The 24,602-nt window shown below is 36.7% G+C and overlaps 1 protein-coding gene across 1 annotated transcript in view; it reads left to right on the plus strand.

Annotated features, from left to right (window-relative positions):
* The first annotated feature begins 851 nt into the window (after positions 1-851).
* LOC126183302 (uncharacterized protein K02A2.6-like) overlaps positions 852-24,602 on the plus strand; it is a 187,200-nt gene continuing 163,449 nt past the window's right edge. The window contains exon 1 of the mRNA XM_049925142.1: positions 852-928. The gene's annotated coding sequence lies outside the window, so the exon portion shown is untranslated. The remainder of the gene's footprint in view (positions 929-24,602) is intronic.

Genomic DNA, 24,602 nt, shown 5'->3' on the forward strand with positions numbered 1-24,602 from the left:
AAGTTTTAGCGCATGTCCTTTGTCCCTCTGTGTCCTCCACCCTAGTGCTCTTAGGGTGGAGGTTTTAATGTGCTGCAGAGTGGCTGGCATCTCGTAATCTGCTTTGTCGTTTTAGTATCTTCTACCTATTTATTGTGTTTCTGTGGTTTTCTTGTCCCCTTTTGTCCATTTAAGTGTTTGTCGCCCTTTGTTCATCCTTGTGGTTTTTCCTTTCTCTCCGTTTTGTGTTGTCAGTCTCACTTGTTTTATTCTCATTCTTGTGGCATTGTTTTATTTGGAACAAGGGATCAATGACCTAGCAGTTTCGTCCTTCCCCTCTCTTTTAAACTAACCAACCAACCTGGCAAATAGAATTAAGTCATACCTTCGGTGCTATTCGTGGCACAAATGCCAAGACTGCCCACCAGACAAGCATAGCGTTGCACTTGGAGCGAGAAAGGTCACGTACAATCCGTATGTTTGCAACGGAACAAACAAAAGAATTCTGCCCACTCACGTAATCAATGCAGTGTATTCAAAGCCTGCTGCAGTCATTAACAAAACTAGCAAGCAAACACTTTCTTCAGTGCTATGCCAGTCCAACAAACCTTTTGTTCAATTGCATATAAGTGGGAAGCATGTGAAATTTCAGTTGGACATGAGTGCCTCTGTTACATTGCTGAATCGTGACACATATGAACTGTTAGGCTCCCCACACCTTTCTAAAAGTAGCACACACCTCACAGCTTATAATAGACAAGACATCCCTGTTCTCAGAAAATGTACTTTGCCTGCCATGTATCACTTGTGTACACGAACTATGACTTTCATGTGCTACAATCATGCGATTGTGAGAACATATTTGGCCTTGATTTATTTTATTTTTTTGGTGTTAACATTCAGGAAACACTGTTGTCAATGACTGCATTCAGTGCCAAAGACAGTGTAGGTAGCTTGCTGAAAAAATTCCCTGAACTTTTTCTGAAGCTTTATTCAAGGCTAACAATTTTGTTATTTTATTGCACATATTACTATGAAAGACAATGCTCAGCCGAAATTTTGCTGGGCAGAACTGTTCCCATTGCATTATGGGACAAAGTGTCCACTGAACTTAAAGAATTGCAAGATAGTGGAGCTATTGCGCCCATACAAGCTAGTCAATGGGCAAGTCCACTGGTTTTGCTCCCCAAACCTTCAGCTCGCATTCGCCTCTGTGTTGACTTTAAGTCTACAGTCATCCTACAAACTGTGATTGATAATTATCCATTGCCACCCCAGAGGATCTCACGAATGGATTAGGCACTGGTCATTACTTTTCAAAAATTGATTTGCACGATGCCTATCTTCAAATACTACTAGACGAAGCATCTCAAAACGTGTGTCGTGAACATTCATGTGGGCTTGTTTAAATATTTGCATTTGCCTTTTGGCAGTGCTTCTGCACCCGCCATTTTCCAACAGTATTTCGAACAGCTGACTGCTCAAGTATCAATCTGTTCAAACTATTTGGATGATACTGTTGTAGCAGGTCATACACCTGAAGAACACACTGAAAATTTGTGTAGTTTGTTTCATGTGTTATCTGATGCAGGACTAGAGTGTACACTGGACAAGTGTGACAGTTTTAAACCTGAGTTGCAGTATCTTGGTCATGTCATAAACAGTCAAGGTGTACATCCTCTTTAGTCACATTTGTTAGCCATACAGGACTTGCCAGTTCCTCACAATGTCACAGAATTGCAGTCAGTCTTAGGGAAAATGAACTATTATGTTCAGTTCATATCAAATGCTACACAAATCACAGCTCCATTGCATCAATTTCATCGCAAGAACATCCCCTTTGTTTGCATGTGCATGGTTATCCTTCTGTATCTCTTCCCCCAGGTTCACAGATCCCGAGGACAGTGTGGCCACAGCAGCTGCCAGAGGGTGTCATCACAACACCACAGGACAACCCCATCCAGATGGAGCCTTTGCCTCCTCTGCCTGATCTCGTCCTACCAATGGAGCTGGACCCACAAATGCCGCAGTAGCCAACGCCTTCTACATTGTGGTATGGGCCTCAGGAGGTGGACACGTACCCTTCTGGATGTCTTCCGGGGGACATTTCCACCAGTGCACAGGCCAGATAGTGGGGTATGACTGGAAGTATCACGTCCCCTGCAGCCACAGCTTCCAGTCCATTAGTGTGTCCACCCTGCTGCCTCCCCCACTGTTTTCGTGCTCCATATACAATGACAGTCCATCACCTTGGCAGGGAGAAATGTAACGGCATAAAGTCAAGCACCAGAATGCTAGTTGGGAATGATAGAAAAGAGGTGGCTGTGAGAAGACGTCAGCGAGTCGCACGCTGACTGACCCCTCTCCAGGATGACTACACGACAACAGCAGCCCCTATGTGGAGAGGACATAAGTGCCGTGACTGACTGGTGATGCTCCAGTTGAATAGCCACTTCGTGACCAGCAGCTGGATAGAAGCGTCAGTGCTCATTACCTTGCCTGTACACTCTAAGTAACACAGACATGGGAACTGTTATACTGAAGAAATTGCTTATTTTGTATGTCACTCTTTGCTTGTGACACATCTGTGTAATTGTCAGATATAAGTATTGTCTTTTAATTTTTTGTAATAAAACTCATTAATATGATTTGTTTGAATTGTTTTTCTAGTGAACTGAGTAGGAATCCTGGACTTCACATATTTGATGACAAACATAGAGACATAATGAAATTTGCCAGTGATGGTACAGGTAACAGGACCTCCACAACCCATCTCCTCAGAAAAATACAGTCCTATGTAAGCAATGCTGTCAACCTGCACCATACTGTTCACTTTGCAGAATAAAGAGATGCCAGCTGATGTGGGAGCAGATTTTCCACTGACCATATTCTGCAGTTCTGTGTACTGACACGTCCTTAGAAGCGGAAATGGGCTTCATCTGTCCACAGAATGTTCCATAGTCATTCATTGTCCACTTCCATGCAAGTAAGAAATTCTAGAACAAACATTTGTCTTACTGCCAGGTCAGTATGAAGCAACTCCTGAACATGAGTAATTTTGTATAGCAATGCAGTAAGTATCGAAGAATTTCATGCACCATGCTCAAAGGCATGTCCAGAGTTTGGGCAATTCCCTGTGCACTGCATATTTTCACACCACTGCTCGACCCCTCCTGCAGTGTTGTGGCCACACCTTCTACTGATGTTGGATCAATCGTTTTCCTCCCTGTTGCAAACTGCAGTTCAAGTGGACCTATCTTTATGAATTTGGCAATCATATTCTCCACACCCTTGGCAGACATTGGACCTGCACCTTTTTTTCATACCCTTGAGTGCCTGAAGTTTCTGCATAACTACTGGTGTATGGTCAGTCACAAAAGGGCTTTACCAGCAGCAAACGATCCTGCATTGAGAGTCATGCAGAGCATCTCAGATACGAACTGGGGAACAGCTGTATACCTCCCATCTTTTATTTTGCATATTCTGCTGCTTACTGTGACACATAGTGGTAAAATTTTCGTTCATATTTTTTTCTTTTCCATAACATTTCATCCTTCTTTAATAATATTCCGTTCAAATTTGACGTCTTTCCAAGCACTGGTCCATTTTTTTTACAACTTTTTGTACTTGGAACTTTAATTATAATCACTCTGTATAACAGTTGCCATATTACATCGACAAATTTTCTAATTTTTTCAGCATAATATAAAAGTATAAAAATGTAAATACATTTCTAAAAATACAAAAACATGTTCAAATATAATATACAGAGGACGGTCAGAAACAGTCTGAAAAGCTTGCAGGGTGTCCCAGGATAGGTTGTGCTGAGAAATAATTATTAAGGAAAAAATTCAGTGTGTTGCACTGTTTCCGAGTTAATTAGTATTGAAGTTAGCCAATCAGGCTGTTGCATGTGCAAATTCAAGTGGCCCACCAGAGATGGTGTCACAAAATATGTTCTTCATTTGGTTTCCCCAAACCAAACTAGAGAGCTTTACAAAAATTGGAAATGGGATGGTAGTAAGGATTGAACTCAAACCAAAGGCTGAGCAGTCACATTCGCTATCAGCTGCACTCTGGGAACAACTGACACTAATTGTAACTGGTGGAATGCTTGAATTTTCACGCATGATGCCTTGATTGGCTAACCTCAGTGCTATTTAACTTTGAAGTGGCACAACATATTGAATTTTTTTCTTAACAATTATTTCTCAGCACAACCTGCACTAAAACACCATTACAAGCTTTTCAGACTGTTTCTAATCACCTTGTACAAGCTTTCATCATCTATGAACTTGAACAGATTATGTCACATATCCTCAGAAAAACTACAGTCTTGGCACATACTTTGTGGTTCATAACTTGCTTTTCTTTTTTGTTTAATCATCTGTATGATGCATTATTTTTGTGGAATTTGATAGAATTAAAGTACGATGCCCATGTGAAATGCCACCTCTTCAATTTCTGCATATTTGATGTTCCAGTAATGTAGTATATTTCTGTTGTCTAAAGTTATCATATAAAGAAAACAACAATAAGTTACTAATAATGAATTTGCTGATGTAGTTCCAATGCTACAGTTAGTTTTAGAAGCACATCTCTCTGCATATGTCCAAGGTGTCCTTTTGCATGATCACTGTGCAACTGTTTGGCCTGCATGTTTGCTGCAAATACAGCAATGGCGCTACTATATAATCTTTTCACTGGAATTGATAGTTCATGTCAATTTCAGTCTGAGCTACCTCATACACAGTTTTGCAAGCTTTCTTAGTTACTTTACTTGAATAATAAAAATACTTTTCTTGTTTAAGTATAGACCAAAATATTAACACACATGGCACCAGCAAATTGAAATTCCTCCTACTTTAGTGGTAGGATTTATTGATTGGGACTAGCTTTCCAACAGTAGTAAGTAGGTTATATTGTGCACAGCTTCTGTTGAATTGAATTAAATTGAATTTTATTTGATCCTGTAAGATTCCATTGTGTACAGTAAATGTACGTGTAATATAGGACATGTCAAAGTATTAACATTCTTTATCACTTATTTTTCTACACCTTTAGCTTACATTTTTACATCACTGATAATGAGTAACAATATATACAAATTTAATGGCATAAGTATTCTGAAACACTGTAAAACTCTTTTTCAATGAGATAGTCTTTAAGTTTCTTTGGAAAGTCATTATGAAGTACACTATCTTGCAGGTTTTTGGGCAGACTTCTTAGTAGTCTGATACCAGAGTACTGGGGTCCTTTTTCTAGCATTGCCAGTCGGGGGGGAATGCTCCGTACTTCATTCTTCCTTCTTGTATTGTGGGTGTGTACACTAGCATTTGTAATCCAGTCCTCACTACCTTTTGTGATGTACATTATTGTTTTGTATATATACAACAATGAAAAAGTTAAGATACCTAAATTCTTGAAACAGTTTCTGCACGTTTCAGAGGTCTTTCTTCGTAAAATGGTCCTAATTGCTTTTATTTTTTTTGTAATGTGAACACTCGTTTTGTCTCTTGTTTGTTTGAGTTTCCCCCCGCAGTCACTCCATACTGTAAATATGGTTCGAAAAGTCCATGATACACTGTACACAGAAGGTTCTTGTCTGAATACTGTGATAGCTGCATCATTAACAATATGACAGAGCTCAGTTTCTTACAAACATTATTAATATGTTTTTTTCCATTTCAGTTCATTATCCACAAGAATACCTAAGAATCTGCATTAATCAGCAAAACAACATTTGTTGTTTTTGCCTCCAGCTTTTCATTTGTGTTTCCTGTGACCACATCCAGTATGTGTCTTCATATATGGCAATTGTGTCTACATTACAATCTCTGTCCAGCAATGTCAACAGGGGGATACAGTTCAGTCCCAAGAGGGAAGAGTTTGGTAATGCACCAGCTCACCTAGAACTGCCCAGCTTTTTGCTCGGTATCTTGTCCTGTACAGTAACTGTTTTAAATATATTTAGGAATTTCGAGAGCTCTTAAGCAGGTAAACATCAGAAGCCACCAGAGATTGTTGAATGGGCTTATAACGTTTTCCATTATAGAACTACATACAAGGGTTGGAACTTTAATGCTGGCAACTATTTATTTACAGCTCGTACAAAATAGATACGTGTTTCAAAGTTTTACTGAGCTTCAAAGTCGTCACCCGCATTGTGCATAACCCATTGCCAATGATGTGGAAGTTGTAGGATACTCTTAGCAGTGCCAGTTGTGTTGACCATTCGAGCGGCACGGTCTATTGCCCAACGAATTTGAAGCAGTTCTGCAGCAAATGCTGTGAAGTGTTTTCAGTTTAGAAATTGAGTTGAACTTATGAGGGCTTAAGTCAGGGGAGTGCAGTAGGTGGTATAGCACTTAGCAGCCCCATCAGTCAAAGAAATCAGTAACAGCTTGCACTGTACGTGCTTCAGCATTGTCCTGCAAAATGATGGTCAGGTCCTGCATAAAGTGTCATCACTTCTGTCTCTGTGCTGTTCGTTTTCGGAACACAACCTTTGACCAGCTTACAGACAGAAGTAATGACACTTTCTGCAGGACCTGACCATCATTTTGCAGGACAGAGCTCAAGCATGTACAGTGCAAGTATGGCGAGAGTACTTAGTTGATATGGCTATTTTCACATCTTTTGATTCATAACACGTTAAAAGTGCAAAATTATTTGCTATTGGCAGACTAGTGTTGTTATCATTACGATTACCACGATGGAACTTTTTGGGCCTAATGAAGTTATCATTTTGTTCGGTTATGACAATTTCATGACACTTTGAATAGTCTTCTGTTACTTTATCAGACTTCTCTATATACAGCTTAACTGATATACCATATTTTAATAAGGCAGTCACACTTTCCTCTCGGTATTCCTGTTGCAAACATAGAATATCATGAAAATTGCAGTGCACATTTCCACAGTCACGGATTATGTTTCTCTCTTCTAAGGTATTTAAACATTTGGAGTAGATCTATTTTTGGGACCACAAACATAACTTGACATCACATTTCACCTTATTACTATGTTTCACACACACAAGGTTAAAAAGTCATAGTTTTCTGCAAATCTGGTAATTAGTACGCTTACACACACAGTCATGCAGTAAGGAAAAAAGGATGGGTGCAACACAGGTTGGGCAGTAAGTATTAGAACAAAACACGATAAATTTTTTAGCAGAAAAGTAATGACTGTTATTTTTAAGGATATAGGGAAACAAACATCCAGTTTATAAGAGAATTTAATGGATGTGCTATTACATCCTCAGATTTTTTCTCTCGAAAATAGAGTCCATAAATGTCTTCTGATTTTGAGTAACTTAGTTTTGCTATTGCACTTTTATTATTGGTTACTTTTACCTCTTATCTTTTAGTGCCAGGAACTAAATCTTCAATATTTTGTAGGAAAAGAGTTTTCATGTTTGAGTCATGGATGTTGTCATATTTACGATTGTGTTCAGCTGCAGCAGTGTTATTCATACTGCCAGCATGAACAAAGAATGTGTTGAAATCATCTGATGTGATACCAGCATCACAGGAATTATTTTTGCTAATATCTTTACTTCTGCCCACATGAGTCCTGACAACAATTCTGGCTACTTTACATTTATTTTGCAACTTATTAATATAAACGTCATTAACATTGCACTTGCTTAATCTGACTGATTTCTGCCATATATTTCTTCTTTAACTATATGTGGCTTGCTCTTTCTGCTCCACTATCCCTTGATTTGTCATAGGAAATTATTAACAGAGTTAATAGCTTTTGTAGATAGTGTGTGAACCGGTAATGCACAGATGTGAGACCATATATCCTGTCAGTTCCCTTATTTTTTCTCACTACTTTAGGGCAATTAGTTTTAAATGTATCTGACAGTGCACTGACAGTTAATGTAAATGCATTTTCAATGTGAGTAGGCCTGCTTTCAAGCAGAATGCCATTCCAGTTTGTTGTCTTTAGCCAGGTTCTGGACTTAATTTCACTGGAGTCAGATATAGACTTTTTAGTATTTAATTTAACTGAACACCTTTATGCACTGATATAATGTGTATTGAACAACCATAGTTGATAACTGATTTGTATCAACATTAGTAATTAAATTGTCAAGGCAAGCAGTTTGTCTTGTTAAGTGATCGTTAATACAGAACAGGTCATGTGATCATAGCATACTGAGTAGGTTAATTTGTATGTGTCCTTAATCTTGTATCAGTACTCAAGCCACCAAAAATTAAAATCGTATGTTTAGGCCATTTCTCAAAGTGTACAATTAGTTTCTGTAAAACCTGCACAGATATACCAATATCACTATCTGTTGTGCAGTTATACACGTACAATTGTAAGATTTTACAGTGACAGAACAACACCACTGTTTCCAGTAAATTTTCTGTACAGTAATCATTCACAGCAAGGGCACTGCAATGCAAGTCTATGCCACTACTAACATACATTGAGAAACCCCCCCCCCCCCTTCACAGTTTTGTATTCATCTACAGTAAACTATTATTAAATCAAACACTGGTTGTACATAATTATAACTGCAATTGATATTCGCTTGCCCAGTGTTCATTAATCTATATTACTGTAAAAAGACAAGTCTGGAAATGTACTTGACTGATTTACTTGAAATGTTTGCACAATACCCTAATAAATGCTTAGATGGAGATAGGCTACATTTTTTAAATTGTATGTGGTAATGGGAAACACTGTTAGCAGAAATCTCAAAAAGGTCTTGACCAATTTATTTCAAAGTTTTACACGATACCCTAATAAACATTCAGAGAGACACAGGCCATATATTCTTTTAAAGACCAACTACCAATTTTCTGTTAAAACTGACTGTGCCAAAGAAAATGTTTGCCATGCTCTGCTGTGAAAATGTATAGTTTTGTTTTCTTTCTCACAATCAGTTTCAATTATGATAGCTGGGCACTTAAACTGCTAGACAAATTATTTCTTCCATATATGTTCTACCTCATTATATATATTTTAAATGCAAACTGTAAACACAAAACTATACTGTTTTGTTTTATTCCTTGCAGTCTGTTTTCACAGGAAACAGGAACATTGTATTTATGGTTTATGATTAGAATACTACTATGGAAACTAAAATTGTAATAACAATCAAGGCTCAAGCTCAGAGAGATAAGGGGGAGAGAAGAGATGGCCATTGGCAGGGAGGGAGGAAATGGATATAGAGAGGGCAGAGGAGGAGATGGACAGAGAGAGGGGGAAGGAGATGGTAGGCGTCAGAGGGACAGGAGAAAACAGAGACATAGGGGAGAAGGAGATTAGGATGTATGTCCAATTCCCATACATATTTAGCAATTTTGAAGCAAAACAAACATGCAGTAGCTTGTTTGCTTTCACACATAGACTGGATACTTCCTCTTTTTTTTCTGTATACAGCTTGATTATTTTCACACACTGACTGACAACTTACTTTTAGTGTCTTAGCTCGACTCTTTTTTACACACTGACTGGTCACTTGTTTTCAACAAATTCACATGCTCAGGATATGTCAACTTGCCATTTATATGGATGGGTGGGAATGTTTAGTTTCTTTTCTACAGTCCACCTGTTACAATCTTTTGCACCAGAATATAAAACTCCCTTTTAAACCAGGAGAAGTAAATTATTTCTACCTGTAGTACTGTGGTTGTGAATTGCCGAGTTCATCCTAAGGTTTCCGTTATCCACAAATACCGTTAGGAAATATATGTATTGGCATTTAAGTATAAGAAGCCCGAAGAGGCTTCAGCTAGATCTTCAGTTATCAGCTTTAATCTTGATGACATTGAGTGCAAATAAATGTTTATTTATGGATGAACATAAACAAACATCTTTCCTCCACCGACCATTTGAATTTAGTGGACAAATGATGTAGAGAGTGTGTTGGATCCCACTCTTATATGATATTTTGGGGTAAAAACAAACAGGAGAATGTTTACAGACCTTGGCAATGTTAACACAGCAGTAGGCCTATTGCTATGAAATTTCTACGATTGTGGTGAGATGGCCCCATCTCCATAACCAAGGTTGCTAACAAAGTTCTGTGTGGTGGCTCTCAACTTGGATGCAAGTCATCCTGGTGGTGGAAAATTTTCAATGCCAGTATTTGGGTGACAAAGGGATGAGAGGTGATGGCGTAAAGTTCGTGATCACATTTTGCACTAATGTCCTGGGTTACATTTGTACCTTCTCACACTGTCTCATGATGTGAAGGCATGTGACACTTTCTGTTCTTCAGATTGAGAGTTAAGCCCAGCAGCCGCAACGTACTTTTTGAGAACAGTAGGCCCATGGACCAGCACTGGGTTTCATCCTACTGCAAACCAACTCCTTTACAACCTCACCGAGTGCAGTGACACTTGATTCCTACATCTGCTCTCCTGTGCTCATTTCCTGAGTGTGTTACAACTTTCATTTTGATGATGAAATGGTATGAAGGAACAAACACAAGATTATCATCTGACATCTATACATTGCTTTGTTTCTGCAGCAGTTCAGTGCGCCAGTCTTACCTGCAAGAAATTTTACCCAAACTTATTTACCTGCAGTTGCAATGAAATTTATTGCACTAAAGTACTTCCAAGAAAGATATTTTCTTCAATATTACAAATAATTGTACAGCTAAACTTTTTCAATATATCCTCAAGTATTAGGCCTACACTTCAGCTAACATAGTATACAAATTGTCAAATTTTTAACTGGAATATCTGTAAATCCCACTCTCTTCCTTGCACCTAATCAACCTCAACACATCTAGATATAAATCTGACTGGACGTAATCAGTCTTAATGCATCTACTACATCTACAACCACATATAAGGAAATCATTACTAATTACTAAAAGGCATAAGATTTTGTGGGATTGTATGTGTTTCACAAGATAAATAGAATTTTCATTACCAGAACAAGTAACGCAAAACATTATCTATAATCCCTCTCAGATCACATTGGCAACTCGAGTTCAGAAACTCACAATCACTTTGAATACTTATGCTGCAAGTTATCGCTGTTTTAAACAAAGTATGCCTACTCAGGCATTCCCTACAATCTACGTCTACAGGATGTTCTCTCCCAGGTAATGTAGGTACTTAGGCACAGAGGGAACTGCATATGGAAAATCACAAGGATTATTATAGCTTTCCAGTAGAAGTGGGCAAAGCATGTAGACCTACGTGTTATCAAATATTTTTCACAACTGTAGGCCTATTTCAGGTAACTTGCATTATTTAATCACTGACTTCCTCTAAAATGTCCCTACATAAAACGAGAGTAAATGCTTCAACACAATAGCAGATACAACATCAAGATTGAGAGAGAAGTATCACAGATAGGAAATGGGGATAACAACAATTAATAAAGACAAACATTGACTTCTACATTTCTTGTTTTCGAAGTACACAGCAAAATTGATCTCTGAACTGTCAAGCAGCTTTAAACTTGTTCTTCAATTTCTCCTTAACCACATTTATTCTTTTAGTACAGATAGTCTGTTTTCAATTTCTGAGATACATGTAAATCAAAATTGGTGCAAATTTACTTAATATATACTGTTCAGAAAAGTGGGCTTTACAAATTGTTATTCCTTCTGGAAATCAAGACAGTGAATATAATTTGTATTCCAATTTTTCTGGTTGTCCACTAAAAATGCATACAAGTGACTGTGGACATCTGTTAAAAAGGATATCAGGCTGCCACTTCCATACAATAATTTTATGTTTAAGGTATCAGATGCCCAGAAACTTTTAAATACGTGATCCTCTGTGATTGTCGATGAAAACAGTTGTTTTACAGTCATCACAGTTGATTTCAGGTATTCCTCCCATGTTTTGCAAAATGTAATCAGCTACATATGTTAATGCTTGTCTGTCATTGCTTACATCAGCCTCTTCACCATCACTGACACCACTGCTGCATTATCAGCAAGGACACTATATAAAACATTTTCATCAGTTATGAAAACATCTTTGGTGGAGTCAAGAAAGCTGTCATGTAATTGCCTTAAATTGCATAATGGCATACAACTATCATATTGACAATTATGTAATGAATTTGTAGGTAAGGATAAGTAATTGTTTGTAACTGTTTTCAGTGTTGCTACGGACTGAAGGCAGGTTGGGTTGGTGTTTGAAACACCATGTTGCCTCACACTACAGAAAACATTCTCCAGTGGGTCTTGATTAAAGGTCCTCATGCTTAAAAAATTGAAGCCATTAAAAAAAACTGCACTAAATGAACATGAGTGATTATTGTAGTTTCCACCCACTTATGAAACTGGACATTTTGTCTTGCCTCTCCCTGTTCCTAGCGGCAACACTTTCTATTTATCCAATTCCTTTAATACACTGTACCACATTTCAGTATGTGGTGCCCCTGGAGAGAGGGCACGCTTACAAAATTTAATACCTTGTGGATAATAATGGGAGCTGTCTAGTGAATTGAACAGGCAATCTATCTTTTGAACAAATTATGCAGTGTATATTAACATCTGCAGGTAAAATATTAAATGCTACATAGGTCTCAATAACAGCAGCAATTCTAAGCTGGGCTGCATGTGTCGTAACTTCCATTTTAGTAAAAGAATCCTTAAAGTCAAAATGACTCCTCTGCAATTTTGGCAAGTCTTAAACATTTTATCCTGATGCAGAAGAAAAGTCCTCTGAATAAATTCAAAACTGGCCTCCTTTTTAAACCCAAACTGAATTTTATTTCTAGTTGAGTATTTCTAGTATACTTTAATAGGTGTGGGACATCATAAATGACTGCAATAGGTAAGAAATGAAATGGACTGGATTCACTTGTTTACTGACTGCAGAGTCCCTTCAGTGCTCCCCAGTTGGCTGCACTCTGACGACAAATTGTACCAGCTGCCATCAGCTCTATTTGCAGTTGCTTATAACATAGATAATAAGAACTTTTAAAGTAGTGCCTGAAACTGAGCTCTGAGTGAAGAGAGATGCGACTACCTGCCTCCAAATTTTGCATATGCCTCTGATCAGACTACCAACACATCATGGTCTGCACATATATTTGCCCTTCTTATATCGTGAAACCCACTGATTTGCTGCTTATTCACATCATAATAAAAAATTGTCTCCAAAGACACTTCATCAAGGAACAAAGCAACATATTTATCATTTTTGTGCACTGCCTCGGCTTCTGCTTTTATTACATTCATCACTGCAGGACTCAATCTTGGCTTGGAAGGTGCAACACACAATAGAGGTTTCATATGAGTCACAGAAGGAAGGCAAAAATGAACTAACAAATACCTGCATGGGCAAGGATTTTGCTTGTATAAGGACAGAGCAAATTCCTTGTCTTCATATGTCCATTGCCTAGCTCTTGTTGCTGCTATCGTACAAAGCCTTAAGCGGTTTTCGTTCATTTTTCCCATGATGTAGCTTTGTTTCAAGTTCTGGTAGCCCTGTTAAAGCATTCCTATGAATCTTGGACTTTTTCGATTATCTGAGTCTTAAGTCTGCTTTTGAAACTCCACTAGCCAAAACTCCCTCCGCCTTCACAGCTTACAAGGACTACTCCACATCAGATGCAACTCTTTAGTTTGTCTTGGAAATCTGTAGAAATGCTTATTGTTAACTTTCTCCATTTAACCTACGTAACATGCAGATGAAAAACGCCGGAATTTATAGTAGTATTCAACGTCAATTTCTTGAGTGGATTATTCTGAAAGACGCAAAATTCCTTACTACATTCACTAGAAACAACTGTTGATGACACATCAGTCGTATTTAAAGAAACAAAAGGAAACCACACAAGTTGATTCGCGATTTCCATATAGCTATCACCGCTGTGGGGCTGTGTAGATGCTTTATTTGCGAAGGTTTCCGTCATGCTCCTAAGTTGAAGATGGGTGGGATAATCAAATGTAAACGATCTCATTATGGTACCTAGTCTTAGAGGATGCCTCTGTTAATTATACGGTTTATAATTTAAAACAGATACCAGCCACCCACATAATTTAAAGAATGTTATTTAAAGCACATCAATGCCGGTTTGGATTTGTCACAATTCCATATTACGATGTCTGTGAAAGATTTTATTGCTTTTCTGCTATCGCTTCATTCTGCAATCGTTATTGCGCACCACTATAAACAAAACGTTTTGTATTTGTGAACTTTCAACAGATTTTTTTGCTTTTTAACCGTAATAGGAACACACAAGACATGACCGTAAAGTAAAATAAAACATGAAATATGTCGTAAACATACTTGGTGTGCCGGCACATTGCATGCTTTATTTAACTTAATATCATTCCATTTGTTTATATGTAGCTTAAAATGAAAAAAATTCTCTTCCCAGTTAATCGGATTTTGAATGAAGAACTTTTAATCTTAGGGCAGAAAATGTACACTGCGAAACGAGACCCTAGCAGGAAAGTAAGAAAATCTATAGGCGCCATCTTAGACGGATTTGTAATAAATCCGAAATCGGTGATGGTTTGATTTCAATAAACTTTTTTGAACCATAATTGTGGCTGGCACCTTTTTAAATTCTAAAATTTATAACTGTACTGCAGCCATGATTGCTGCTATGACTGCTTACAACCTTCCCCTCGCAAAATCAGTCCCTAAACAACTTGAATCATCCCTTTTACGGCTTTATTAAATGGCCAACCCTCCTCCTTTATCCGGGCTTGGGACCGGCAACAGCTTCCGCAGATAACTCACTTCACAGAAGCTGCAGGCGGAGTTAAAGGGGTTAACAACCATATTTAAATACGCATAACAACAAAGATAACATGGAGTTGTACTCGATTTCAATTTCTCTTTCAGAAGGCATGAGGCGCAGAGTCGGAGATTTAAAGGAGAAAGAATGCCCAAGACAAACGAGTGTGGAACCAATGCAATGAAATTTATTGCTCTTTTATTCCTGTGGGCGTAACGGTAGCAGTTCCTGGCATAAATAATTTATTTTTTGTCTTAAGTTTTCTACATAAATAGTGTGGTACTTCAGTAGTTTAATAAAATTTTGCAATGACACGTAAGACAGCAAGCACTCGTTACTACGTGTTTCGTAACGTCTGCACGAGATGGCAGCACGAGTAACCTCTATCTATGACGTAAAGGATGAACAACTAGCAGCAATGATCTCCATGGTATAGAGATCACTGATTAGCAGACATAATGTACATCTGTGGTACAACTATATTTTCGCGGAGCTCATCGGATTTCAGGATATTTACCACATCTTTTAAATAAATGTCCGTCCAATTGAAACGCAAAGACAAGAACCACTGGACACGTCCAGCAAATTTTTCTACTTTCCTTTTTATTATTTATTTATATACACGAATAGCCCTCCTTGAGGATACGATAAATGAACTGATTTGATTTGATTGATTTATTATTGGTCCTGTAGATCATACAATTTGTACAGCAAAGCACATCATAACAGTCGCTACACTTCGCCTCGATTTTGTTGCCAGCAGCGCTCCAAGCGGCCGGTAGGTTGAACTCTGAACTGTGAGTTCGGCGCGATCGTGAAAGCGAATAGTGATTGTTTATTTTGATATATACAATGGATTTTACCATCGGGAGCTTTTGTAGCGCAATAAATTGCAGCAGCAATAGGAAGAAGACACCACAGCTGTCTTTTTTTAGGTTTCCTAAGGATCCTGAGAGGTATATACCATCATGTTACTAAACTGTATCGTCAGGATTCATTTGCAAATGTATGTGTATAAATCGTGAAGGTTTCGTTTTAGGAGCAAAAAAATGGCTTGTTAATAGCAGACGAGAAGACCTTATGAAGAAAGACCCGGTTTATCTGTATAGTAATATTAGGTTTTGTTCGCTACATTTCGAATAAAAACCAGGTCATGAACGCAGACAATAACAAACTCGTGTGGAATGAAGTAACCACACTGTTTGACATTCTAAATAAGCCACCTCAACTGACGATGAAGAAGAAGCTGCCGCAAAGATTCGACAGTCAATCTAAAGCTGTAAAACAGTCCTATGACACAGAAGCAGCTAGTTCAACTCTCCATTTATTAGTGCCAGATTCGTGAGAATCATCAACACAAGACCTGCTTTGACGATGAAGTGGTTAGATTAAGTGCAGCAGTTCGTGTCTTACAAAAGCGTGTGAAGTGTCAGAATGTGCAGATCACTAGACTTCGAGCGAATCTATTATGGGACAAGGAAACTGCCTACAGACAGATTGTTCGAAAATTAATCAAATTTTTGGTTTTTCGTGAAATGTAATGTAATCTGCTCATTATGGTTTCAGCATATTTGTCCCACTTAGAATAATATAAAGATGAAGGTCGTGGAAACAAGTGACAATGACAAACACAGTAGGCCTACAGAACGATAAACGAGCTGTCCATCGCTTATGCATGTAGAGGTACATGTCTGTGCTTCTTACATGTGAATCTGTGTGTTTATATTCTTTTGATATCAACGTGGTAAGCTGCAATTCTGTCCAATGTCACAAGTGTTTTTTCATGAATGTGTTGTAGCTTGCCACTCTATTCATGGTTTTTGTCCATACTTGCGCTTATTTTAGAATCATTTTTAGAAACATATATGCCTTCTGATACTACACAAACTCTTGGAGGCAAGAAAATAACTCGAATATTTGGGAATTTACGTAGGAAATGGATGAGAACAAACATTATGCTTACGACGCGTCTGACGTCCACCTTACCTGCCGCTCTGAGGAGCTTTGGTGTCGCTCCATCTGTCAAACGGCAACAACTTTTACAGCAGTGAGTGTCGCGACTGTTATGTTAGACTGTGGTACATAGTTCACATAGCAGAATACATACATGAGATACAGACAGAATATAGATAAGATACAATAATTAAATTATCTTATTAAGTAGAAACATCTACAACTGAATAAACAGCTTATTGCAAGTAATTAAAATTTTGTTTCAAGAAATCCATGTACGGAATAGAAACAGTGATTTAGTAGCAATTTCCTTAATTTAATTCTCATTATTTCTTGGTTTTTGCATGTTTTTATGTCCGTTGGGAGGTGGTTGTATATTTTAATGCCCATACATTTAACCCCATTCGCATATAATTTTGTGTTGTGGGCTATAATTTGTAACTGTGTTTTGTTTCTGGTGTCATGTGTGTGGCAATCGGCATTTCTGTCGAGGGCATCCAAGTGCTGTACTGTAAAACAAGCTAGTTCCAATATATAAGGGCATGGCAGTGGCAGGATTTTGAGCTGTTGAAATAGTGGTTTACAGTGTTCAGTTCTTTTTTTTACATTTCATTATTCTTACTACTTGTTTTTGTAACTTGAAAACTGTGAGAGACTCTGAGCTCTTTCCCCAGAAGATTAGGCCATAGATCAAGACAGACTCATACAGGGCATGGTACACCAGCTTCAAGGTATCTACAATGGCTGTGTCTTTTAATGATCGTAATAGATAGCAGGTTTTACTAAGCTTTTGTGACAATGCCTCAATATGTGGTTTCCAATTTAGTGTGTTACTGATGGTAAGTCCAAGAAATCTGGTGTCCTGCCTGTTCGTAATGTCATCTTTGCCGATAACTACAACTGCATTGAAGGGGGTTTTATTTTGGCTAGTAAGGAAGTTCATACTTACAGTTTTTTGAGTATTTATGAGTAGTCTATTTGATTCAAACCACGATTGTAAATGACAAGTACTTTCATTAACTGCATCTTGCAATGTGTCACCTCTACTGGTTATCGGGATATTTGTGTTGTCCGCATACAGAAAGAAACTGGCATTTGGTATGTGTTCCGGGAGATCACTTATGAACAATATGAAAAGAACAGGGCCAAGGACAGATCCCTGAGGGACGCCATTTGTTGTATGTAGTATATCTGACCTGCAGTTCCTGAATGTCTCTGATTTTCTTATTTCTACATATTGCTTCCTTTGACTAAGGTAGCTATGGAACCAATTGTGGGCTACACCTCTAATCCCATACTTATGGAGTTTCATAAGCAGCAGCTTGTGGTCGACCATGTCAAAGGCCTTGGACTGATCAAGAAATATACAGACAGCAGGGTCATTCCATGTCAAGTCACCCAGGCCTTGACACCAACCATGTCAGATTTTGATGAAACTTGGTACAATTACTTCTTTTATCATCCTGAAAGCACTTGTAAAATTTTTTTGCTCTATCTCTTATAGTTTTTTTTAATAAATTTTTAAAGTTTTTAGATTTGGCTTTGTTTCAGCAGTCGGAAATTGTAACTTAAACGTGTCCTCACAACTAGAAAAATTTGTATATTAAAGAATACTCAAGATATCAGTATGAAATTTTGGAATAAGTTTGTATATTATATCTAAATGTTAAAAAAAATTACCATAAAGATATATTAAATTCTTCCAAATGAAAAAAAATTTATAAGTTTTTTATTTTATTTTTTTAGCTAACGGATGTTTAGTTTTACAAAAACTGCAATATCTAGAGTCTCAGACCCGATAGAAAGCTCAAATTTGTTTTAAAATACTCTTAATTGTATAGGCTATTAGATAAAAGAAAAATTATGTTGGCTTTTTAACCTGTTTAATAGTTATCTAATTTTTAAAATAATATTAATTATATTTTAAAAATAAAAAATGCCAAGTGACTTAGACACCGAAAATAAGTTTTTGTCTTCTTGGAGTAACAATGTACACTTGGATTTTGTATTGTTACTCCTGTGTTTTGAAGTAAAAAATTATTACAGTGTTAAATAGTGCTTGGATAGTATTTTATTAAGTTTATTCGAACTCTCAGTAAGTACGGTTGCTTAGTTTACAGAGATTCTTTTCCAATATCCTATAAAAGTAACCAGAACAGTAATCAGACCAAAAGTGAAATCAGTATGTCAGATATTCAAACCTGTGGTGTAGGGCTATTTAAAAAATCTGACTGTTTCCAAACAACCTACACACCTTCAAAAAAGTTACAACCGGTATCAGAATTGAGTGAGGAAGAAAAAGATTTTATCCACTTACGATCTGGAATTAATCTGTGTGAATTTAAGAATATATGTTCACACCACAGCTACTACTTTTTAAATGTTTTTGAAAAGTATCAAACAACATGTGTAGACCCACTAAAAAAACACAAAAAGCCCATCAAAATAACGTTGAAGTGTAGGCTTGGATCTTTCTAAACAATTACTGACAAAAAATATTAGCATAAAACCTGGAGAAAAGCTTTGCTCAACATGCCGTAACTTTTGTGAGGAAAAATTAAGAGTTGAAGTCAATGAAAGTGAAACAGATGATGAAGTCATGGTTGAATTAGAATAATTGGAATCCAGAAATGAATCCCTCGTGCAAACAAACATTGCTCTTGATTATTTAGGTTTAACACTGATAAAGCTTCATGGCTTGTCAGAACAAAGTAAAGGGTCTTATTTTAAAAGGAAGGTTAGCAGTATTGAAAAGACTGCAAGAAAGGCGGTTTCAAAAGCATTAAAATATGATGCACCAAGTTCTGATGATGACGAAGAAGATAAAAGTGTGGTTGAGAAAGCAAAGGATTTTGATGTAATGATTTCTCTTATGAAAGAGAAGATTTCATCTGTTGGGAGGTCTAGAAAAATCCAGATTCTGACCTTGGCTCCAGATTCTTGGACTCGAAATAAAGTGATGAAAGAATTTAATGTAAGTGAGTACATGGTGCGACAAGCTAGAAAACTAAAATCTGAAAAGGGTATTTTGGAAACTCCTGGTCCAAAAAAAGGTAAAACTCTTTCTGAAAATACAGTAAGACGTGTAACAGATTTTTATGAAAAGGATGAAAGTTCCAGAGTGCTACCTGGAACAAAAGACAAAGTAAGTGTTCAAAAAAATGTGTACATGCAAAAAAGACTCATTTTGTGTAACTTGAGAGAACTCTATTATTCTTTCAAATGGGAGAATCCCGAGGTAGGATTTTCAAAATTTTGTTTCTTGAGACCTAAATGGTGTATCCTTGCTGGTGCTGCAGGCACACACACTGTATGTGTATGCAGTATCCACCAGAATGTTAAACTATTACTGGATGCTGTGAAAATTGAAGAATCTTATAAAGACCTAATTAAGATGCTTGTGTGCAACACAGAAAACCAAAACTGCATGCTACATCATTGCAACAGCTGTCCTGCAAATACTGCGCTAACAGAGTGCTTAACTGAAAAACTAAGTAAAGATTATGATTTAGAAGAAGAAATTGTAATCAGTCAGTAGGTTAACACAGACAGGGCAGAAATGATCAAACAGTCTATCAGTGTTGAAGACTACATTTCTTTATTGGTTAGGTCATTGGAAAAGCTCACCCCACACTCGTTTATAGCAAAATCCCAATCAGCAGCATTTAAAAGATTGAAAGAAGACCCACCACCCAAAACAGCAATTATTGTGATGGATTTCAGTGAAAATTATTCCTTTGTTATACAGAATGAGATCCAAAGTTACCACTGGAATAGAGGTGGTTGTACTCTACACCCAGTTGGAGTTTTTCTAAGAAATGAGGAAAACAATGTTTTTGTTTCCAACCACTGTTTTATTAGTGATGACCAAGAACATGACACTGGTTTTGTTAACTTTGTACAAAAAGAAATTACAAAGTGGCTGTCATTACATCATACTGACATTGACTCAGTTCACTACTTTACAGATGGTTGTGCTGGGCTACAAAAACAGAAACAGTTTTAAAAATTTGACTGAACACTTGAGAGACTTTAATTTGAAGGCCCAACACTCTTTTTTTTTTGCAACAAGTCATGGGAAGTCAATTTGTGATGGCCTAGGAGGAACTATTAAAAGAATTTTAAGGAAAGCCAGTCTACAGCTTTCAGACAAAGAACAAATAATGACAGCAATCGATGTGTATAAGTTTTGTGAAAAAATATTGAAAACATTCATTTTCACTTTATTGACAAAAAAGAAGCTGATTTGCTACGGTTAAAACTAGAAAAACGTTTTTCAGCAACCCGAACCATTCCTGGAACTAAAAGTTTTCATAACTTCAAACCACTTCCAACGAACAACCTTGAAATTAGAAGGACTACAGATAGTGTAAAACCCTCCTTAGTCTTTTCTTTCCATTCTTCTTCTGATTGGGTTTGTGTTGAACCATCCATAAATTGCTATGTGGCTGCAAATTATGATGGTAACTGGTACTTTGGACTGGTAAAAACAATATTCAATGATGAAGAAGATGCAGAAATTCTGTTTCTACATCCTTCAGGACCCGCTGCATCATTTTATTGGCCTGAAAGAGAAGATTCCTGCATAGTGCCTTTGGAGCACATAGTCTGTGTAGTAGACGCACCTCAATCAAGCGGCACTGGGAGAATGTATTACTTCAAAAAAGACTGTATCAAAAGAACTGAAAGCTCTTGGAGGAAGTGGAAAAACAGTTTGAATCAGCATTAATGTCTATTAAAAAGACAAAATTACTCAAAAAATTCAATGTTTCAAGCAATCAGTTGGGTTATACATAAGTGTCGTAAGTAAACTATCTTTGTACATAATTCTAATGTAATCTACTATAATTAATAAACATGTTAAAAAGCCATCATTATTTTTGTTTTATCAAGTAGCCTATATGTTTAAGAGTAAATTAAAACAAATTTGAGCATTCTATCAGGTCTGAGACTTGAGATATTGCAATTCTTATAAAACAAAACATCCGTTAAAAAAAAGAAAGAAATACATATATATTTTTTTTTCATAGAAAATATTAAAATATTTTAATAGCATCAATTTTATCTTCAAATATGTATAATAAATAAACTTGCTGCAAAAATTCATCATGTTATCTAAAAGAGTTTTTAAGATAAGCAAATTTAAAGTTTTGAATACAAATTAAACTGACCATTTACGAAGGTTCAGAAAACGCAAAACATAAAAACTTTAAAAATTTATTAAAAAAAAAAACTGTAAGAGATACAGCAAAAAAAAATTGCAGGTGTTGTCAGGATGGTATTAGAACCATTTGAGCCAAATTTCATGAAAATCTAAGGAGGTGGGTGTAAAATTTATTTTTTATTGGGTGATTTGATATGGAATGACCCAGCAGGTTGTTTATGGTCAACGAAACTAGAGCACTTTTCTAGAAATGCATACAGAGCATGTGTGGTGGACCTATTTTTCTGAAATCCGTGTTGGGAAGATGTGATTATGTTGTTAGAATTTAAACATATTTCTAATCTAGTTAACATACAGTAGTCAAATATTTTTGACAAGGCAGATAGTATAGCAATTGGCCTATTGTTTGTCACATCCGTTTTCTCTACCTTCTTGTAGATTTTAGCAAGTTTTAGCTGGTCTGGAAATGTTCCCTTTCGAAATGAGGTATTTATGATATTTGACAGGGGTCCACTGATGTAATTTGAACACTTATGAAGTAAGAAGCAGGGTATCAAATCATGCCCTGCAGAATAAATCTTTTTGGCTCTTTTTTTTTTTAATAATATCTTCAATTTCATGCGGTGTTGTAGGAGATAGGAAAAAGTAGTTCAGAGGAGTATTATTTTTGAGACAAGAGTGTGCAGTGTTTGGAAAGTTAGTCAGGAGATTTGTGGGAGGAGAGTGAACAGTATGTAAAGAGTTGGTTAGGAGATTTGTAGAAATTTCTGAAAAATAGCAGTTGAATTTATTGGCAATTTTATGTGCATTTTGTCTTTTGTCCTTCTATATTTAGTGTGATTTTATCCTCTATCCTTAACTTTCTACCCGTCTGTTCATTTATTATACTCCCGATGCGCTAAAAAAGCTTATAATGATAAAACAATTAGGTGCTTCCAACATTTGTTGGAAGAGCACCTAATTTTTTTATCTTTATGAGCTTTTTTAGTGCATTTTATAACTCCTGTATGCGTTTTTGTAATTTTTATAGTATACCTTGAACTCTTTGGATTTGCCGCTGTCGAGTTTGCTAAGTCTGTGCAGCAGCCTCATCTTTTCTGATAAAGTTTTAATGCCTTTTGTGACCCAAGCATTCTGTTTTTTGTTAGTGATAGTCTTTGTTTATTCTGGGAAATGGCAATTAAAGTAATATTCAAATATCTGCAGAAAATTGTCATGTTTTTCATTTGTTGTTGAAGTAAATACACTTTGCCAGTCTTCTTTCTCTAAGCTAAGTACAAAGTTGTTTATGTTGCTATCACTATAACTTCTACATTTAATAACTGTTTCTCCTGATGGGAGTACATTGAATGGTGGATTAAAATATATTGTTAGTGCGCTGTGATCTGAAAAACCAACATTTATAATTTTTACAGTGCAATCAGTGTTAGTAGCAACCTGATCAAGACAGCTGTTTTATCTCGTAGGACATATAACTTTCATATTTAAGTTGAATGACATCATTAAATTTACTAATTGGGACTTTCGAGCAGATTCTTTGAGGAAATCAATGTCGACAGCTTCTTTGTGTTAATTTTCGTTACTACCAGACTTCCTTCATCCTTCCAGATTGTTATTCCGTTTCTTCCTGGGTCCACTTTCTTCCGATTGCAGACCTCGTCTTTTTTCCCATGAAATTCTGCCTTTTGGGTTGCTTCCCGAAGAAGTATTCTGTTATCTATTATTGCTTCCCTAAGAAGTATTCTGTTATCTATTACGTTCATTCTAAGTCCAGTGTATTTCATATCATTGTCAATTTCAGTGAACAGTGTAGGTTTGGATTTGTAGCTGGTTAGTAAGTTGAAGACCTGCTTTGTTGGTTTCTTAGTATCCATTCGGTATATGTGCCCATAAAACTGTAATCTTCTTTTTCTCATCACATCAATTAGCATTTCCACTTTCAAATAGAGCTATTGATAGTTATATATATTTTTTGTCATTTGGAATGCCCTTACTATTTTATATACGATACTCTGCTTTCCATGGTATCTTTCCTTTTGTACTGCTTGTTATCAGTTCTCCTAGGTACTGATATTTAAAGAAGTTTGTTTTAGATGTTGTGTTGTGATGAATTAAGATGTGGAAGGGTATCATTGATGTTTTTCATGAAGTGTGTTTTTTCATATGATACTTTAGCCCTATTTTGCCTGCTTCTGTCTGTAGTTCTGTGATTTGTTCTTTGGCACTATCTAGTGAATCAGTAATTAATGCCATGTGATCTGCAAAAGCTAGAAAGTCTGTGGTTATTTTATTTGGGTTTCTCCATCGTTTATTTGCGGAGATACTGGGGTCAATCTTATAAGACATCACACACACCAATAATGTGTACTTAGTACCTATATATTGGTTTTAGTCTGTTATTTGATTAACGTGGGATATGGGGATATACCACACAATATTTACCACCACTTTTTTCAGAATATTTTACGATATCGTATTTACTTATACATCTCAGAATGGAAGTGTGTGTATTTACAAGCAGTGCCATGCCTTGTATGGAATATATCGAAGTCTTCTGCCTTACTTACTAGCAATTCAACCACACACTTTAATGTCAAAGTAGCTTATGTTAATATATTTCACCATTTTGTTGAATATGCTAATTGCACTCGTCAGTATTCCATCGTGCTCAGGTAGTTACTAACACATACTGTGTGATTATCGAGTGGCCAACAGAAAACAAGATCAACAGCTGTAAATTATCAGTGTTTGTGGATCATGTAAGCAGGGAAGATACAGCCAAGCTAGCAGGAGTTGATGGCATACCCAGCAG

This window comes from Schistocerca cancellata, chromosome 4 (assembly GCF_023864275.1).
Source record: "Schistocerca cancellata isolate TAMUIC-IGC-003103 chromosome 4, iqSchCanc2.1, whole genome shotgun sequence".
Lineage (NCBI taxonomy): Eukaryota > Metazoa > Arthropoda > Insecta > Orthoptera > Acrididae > Schistocerca > Schistocerca cancellata.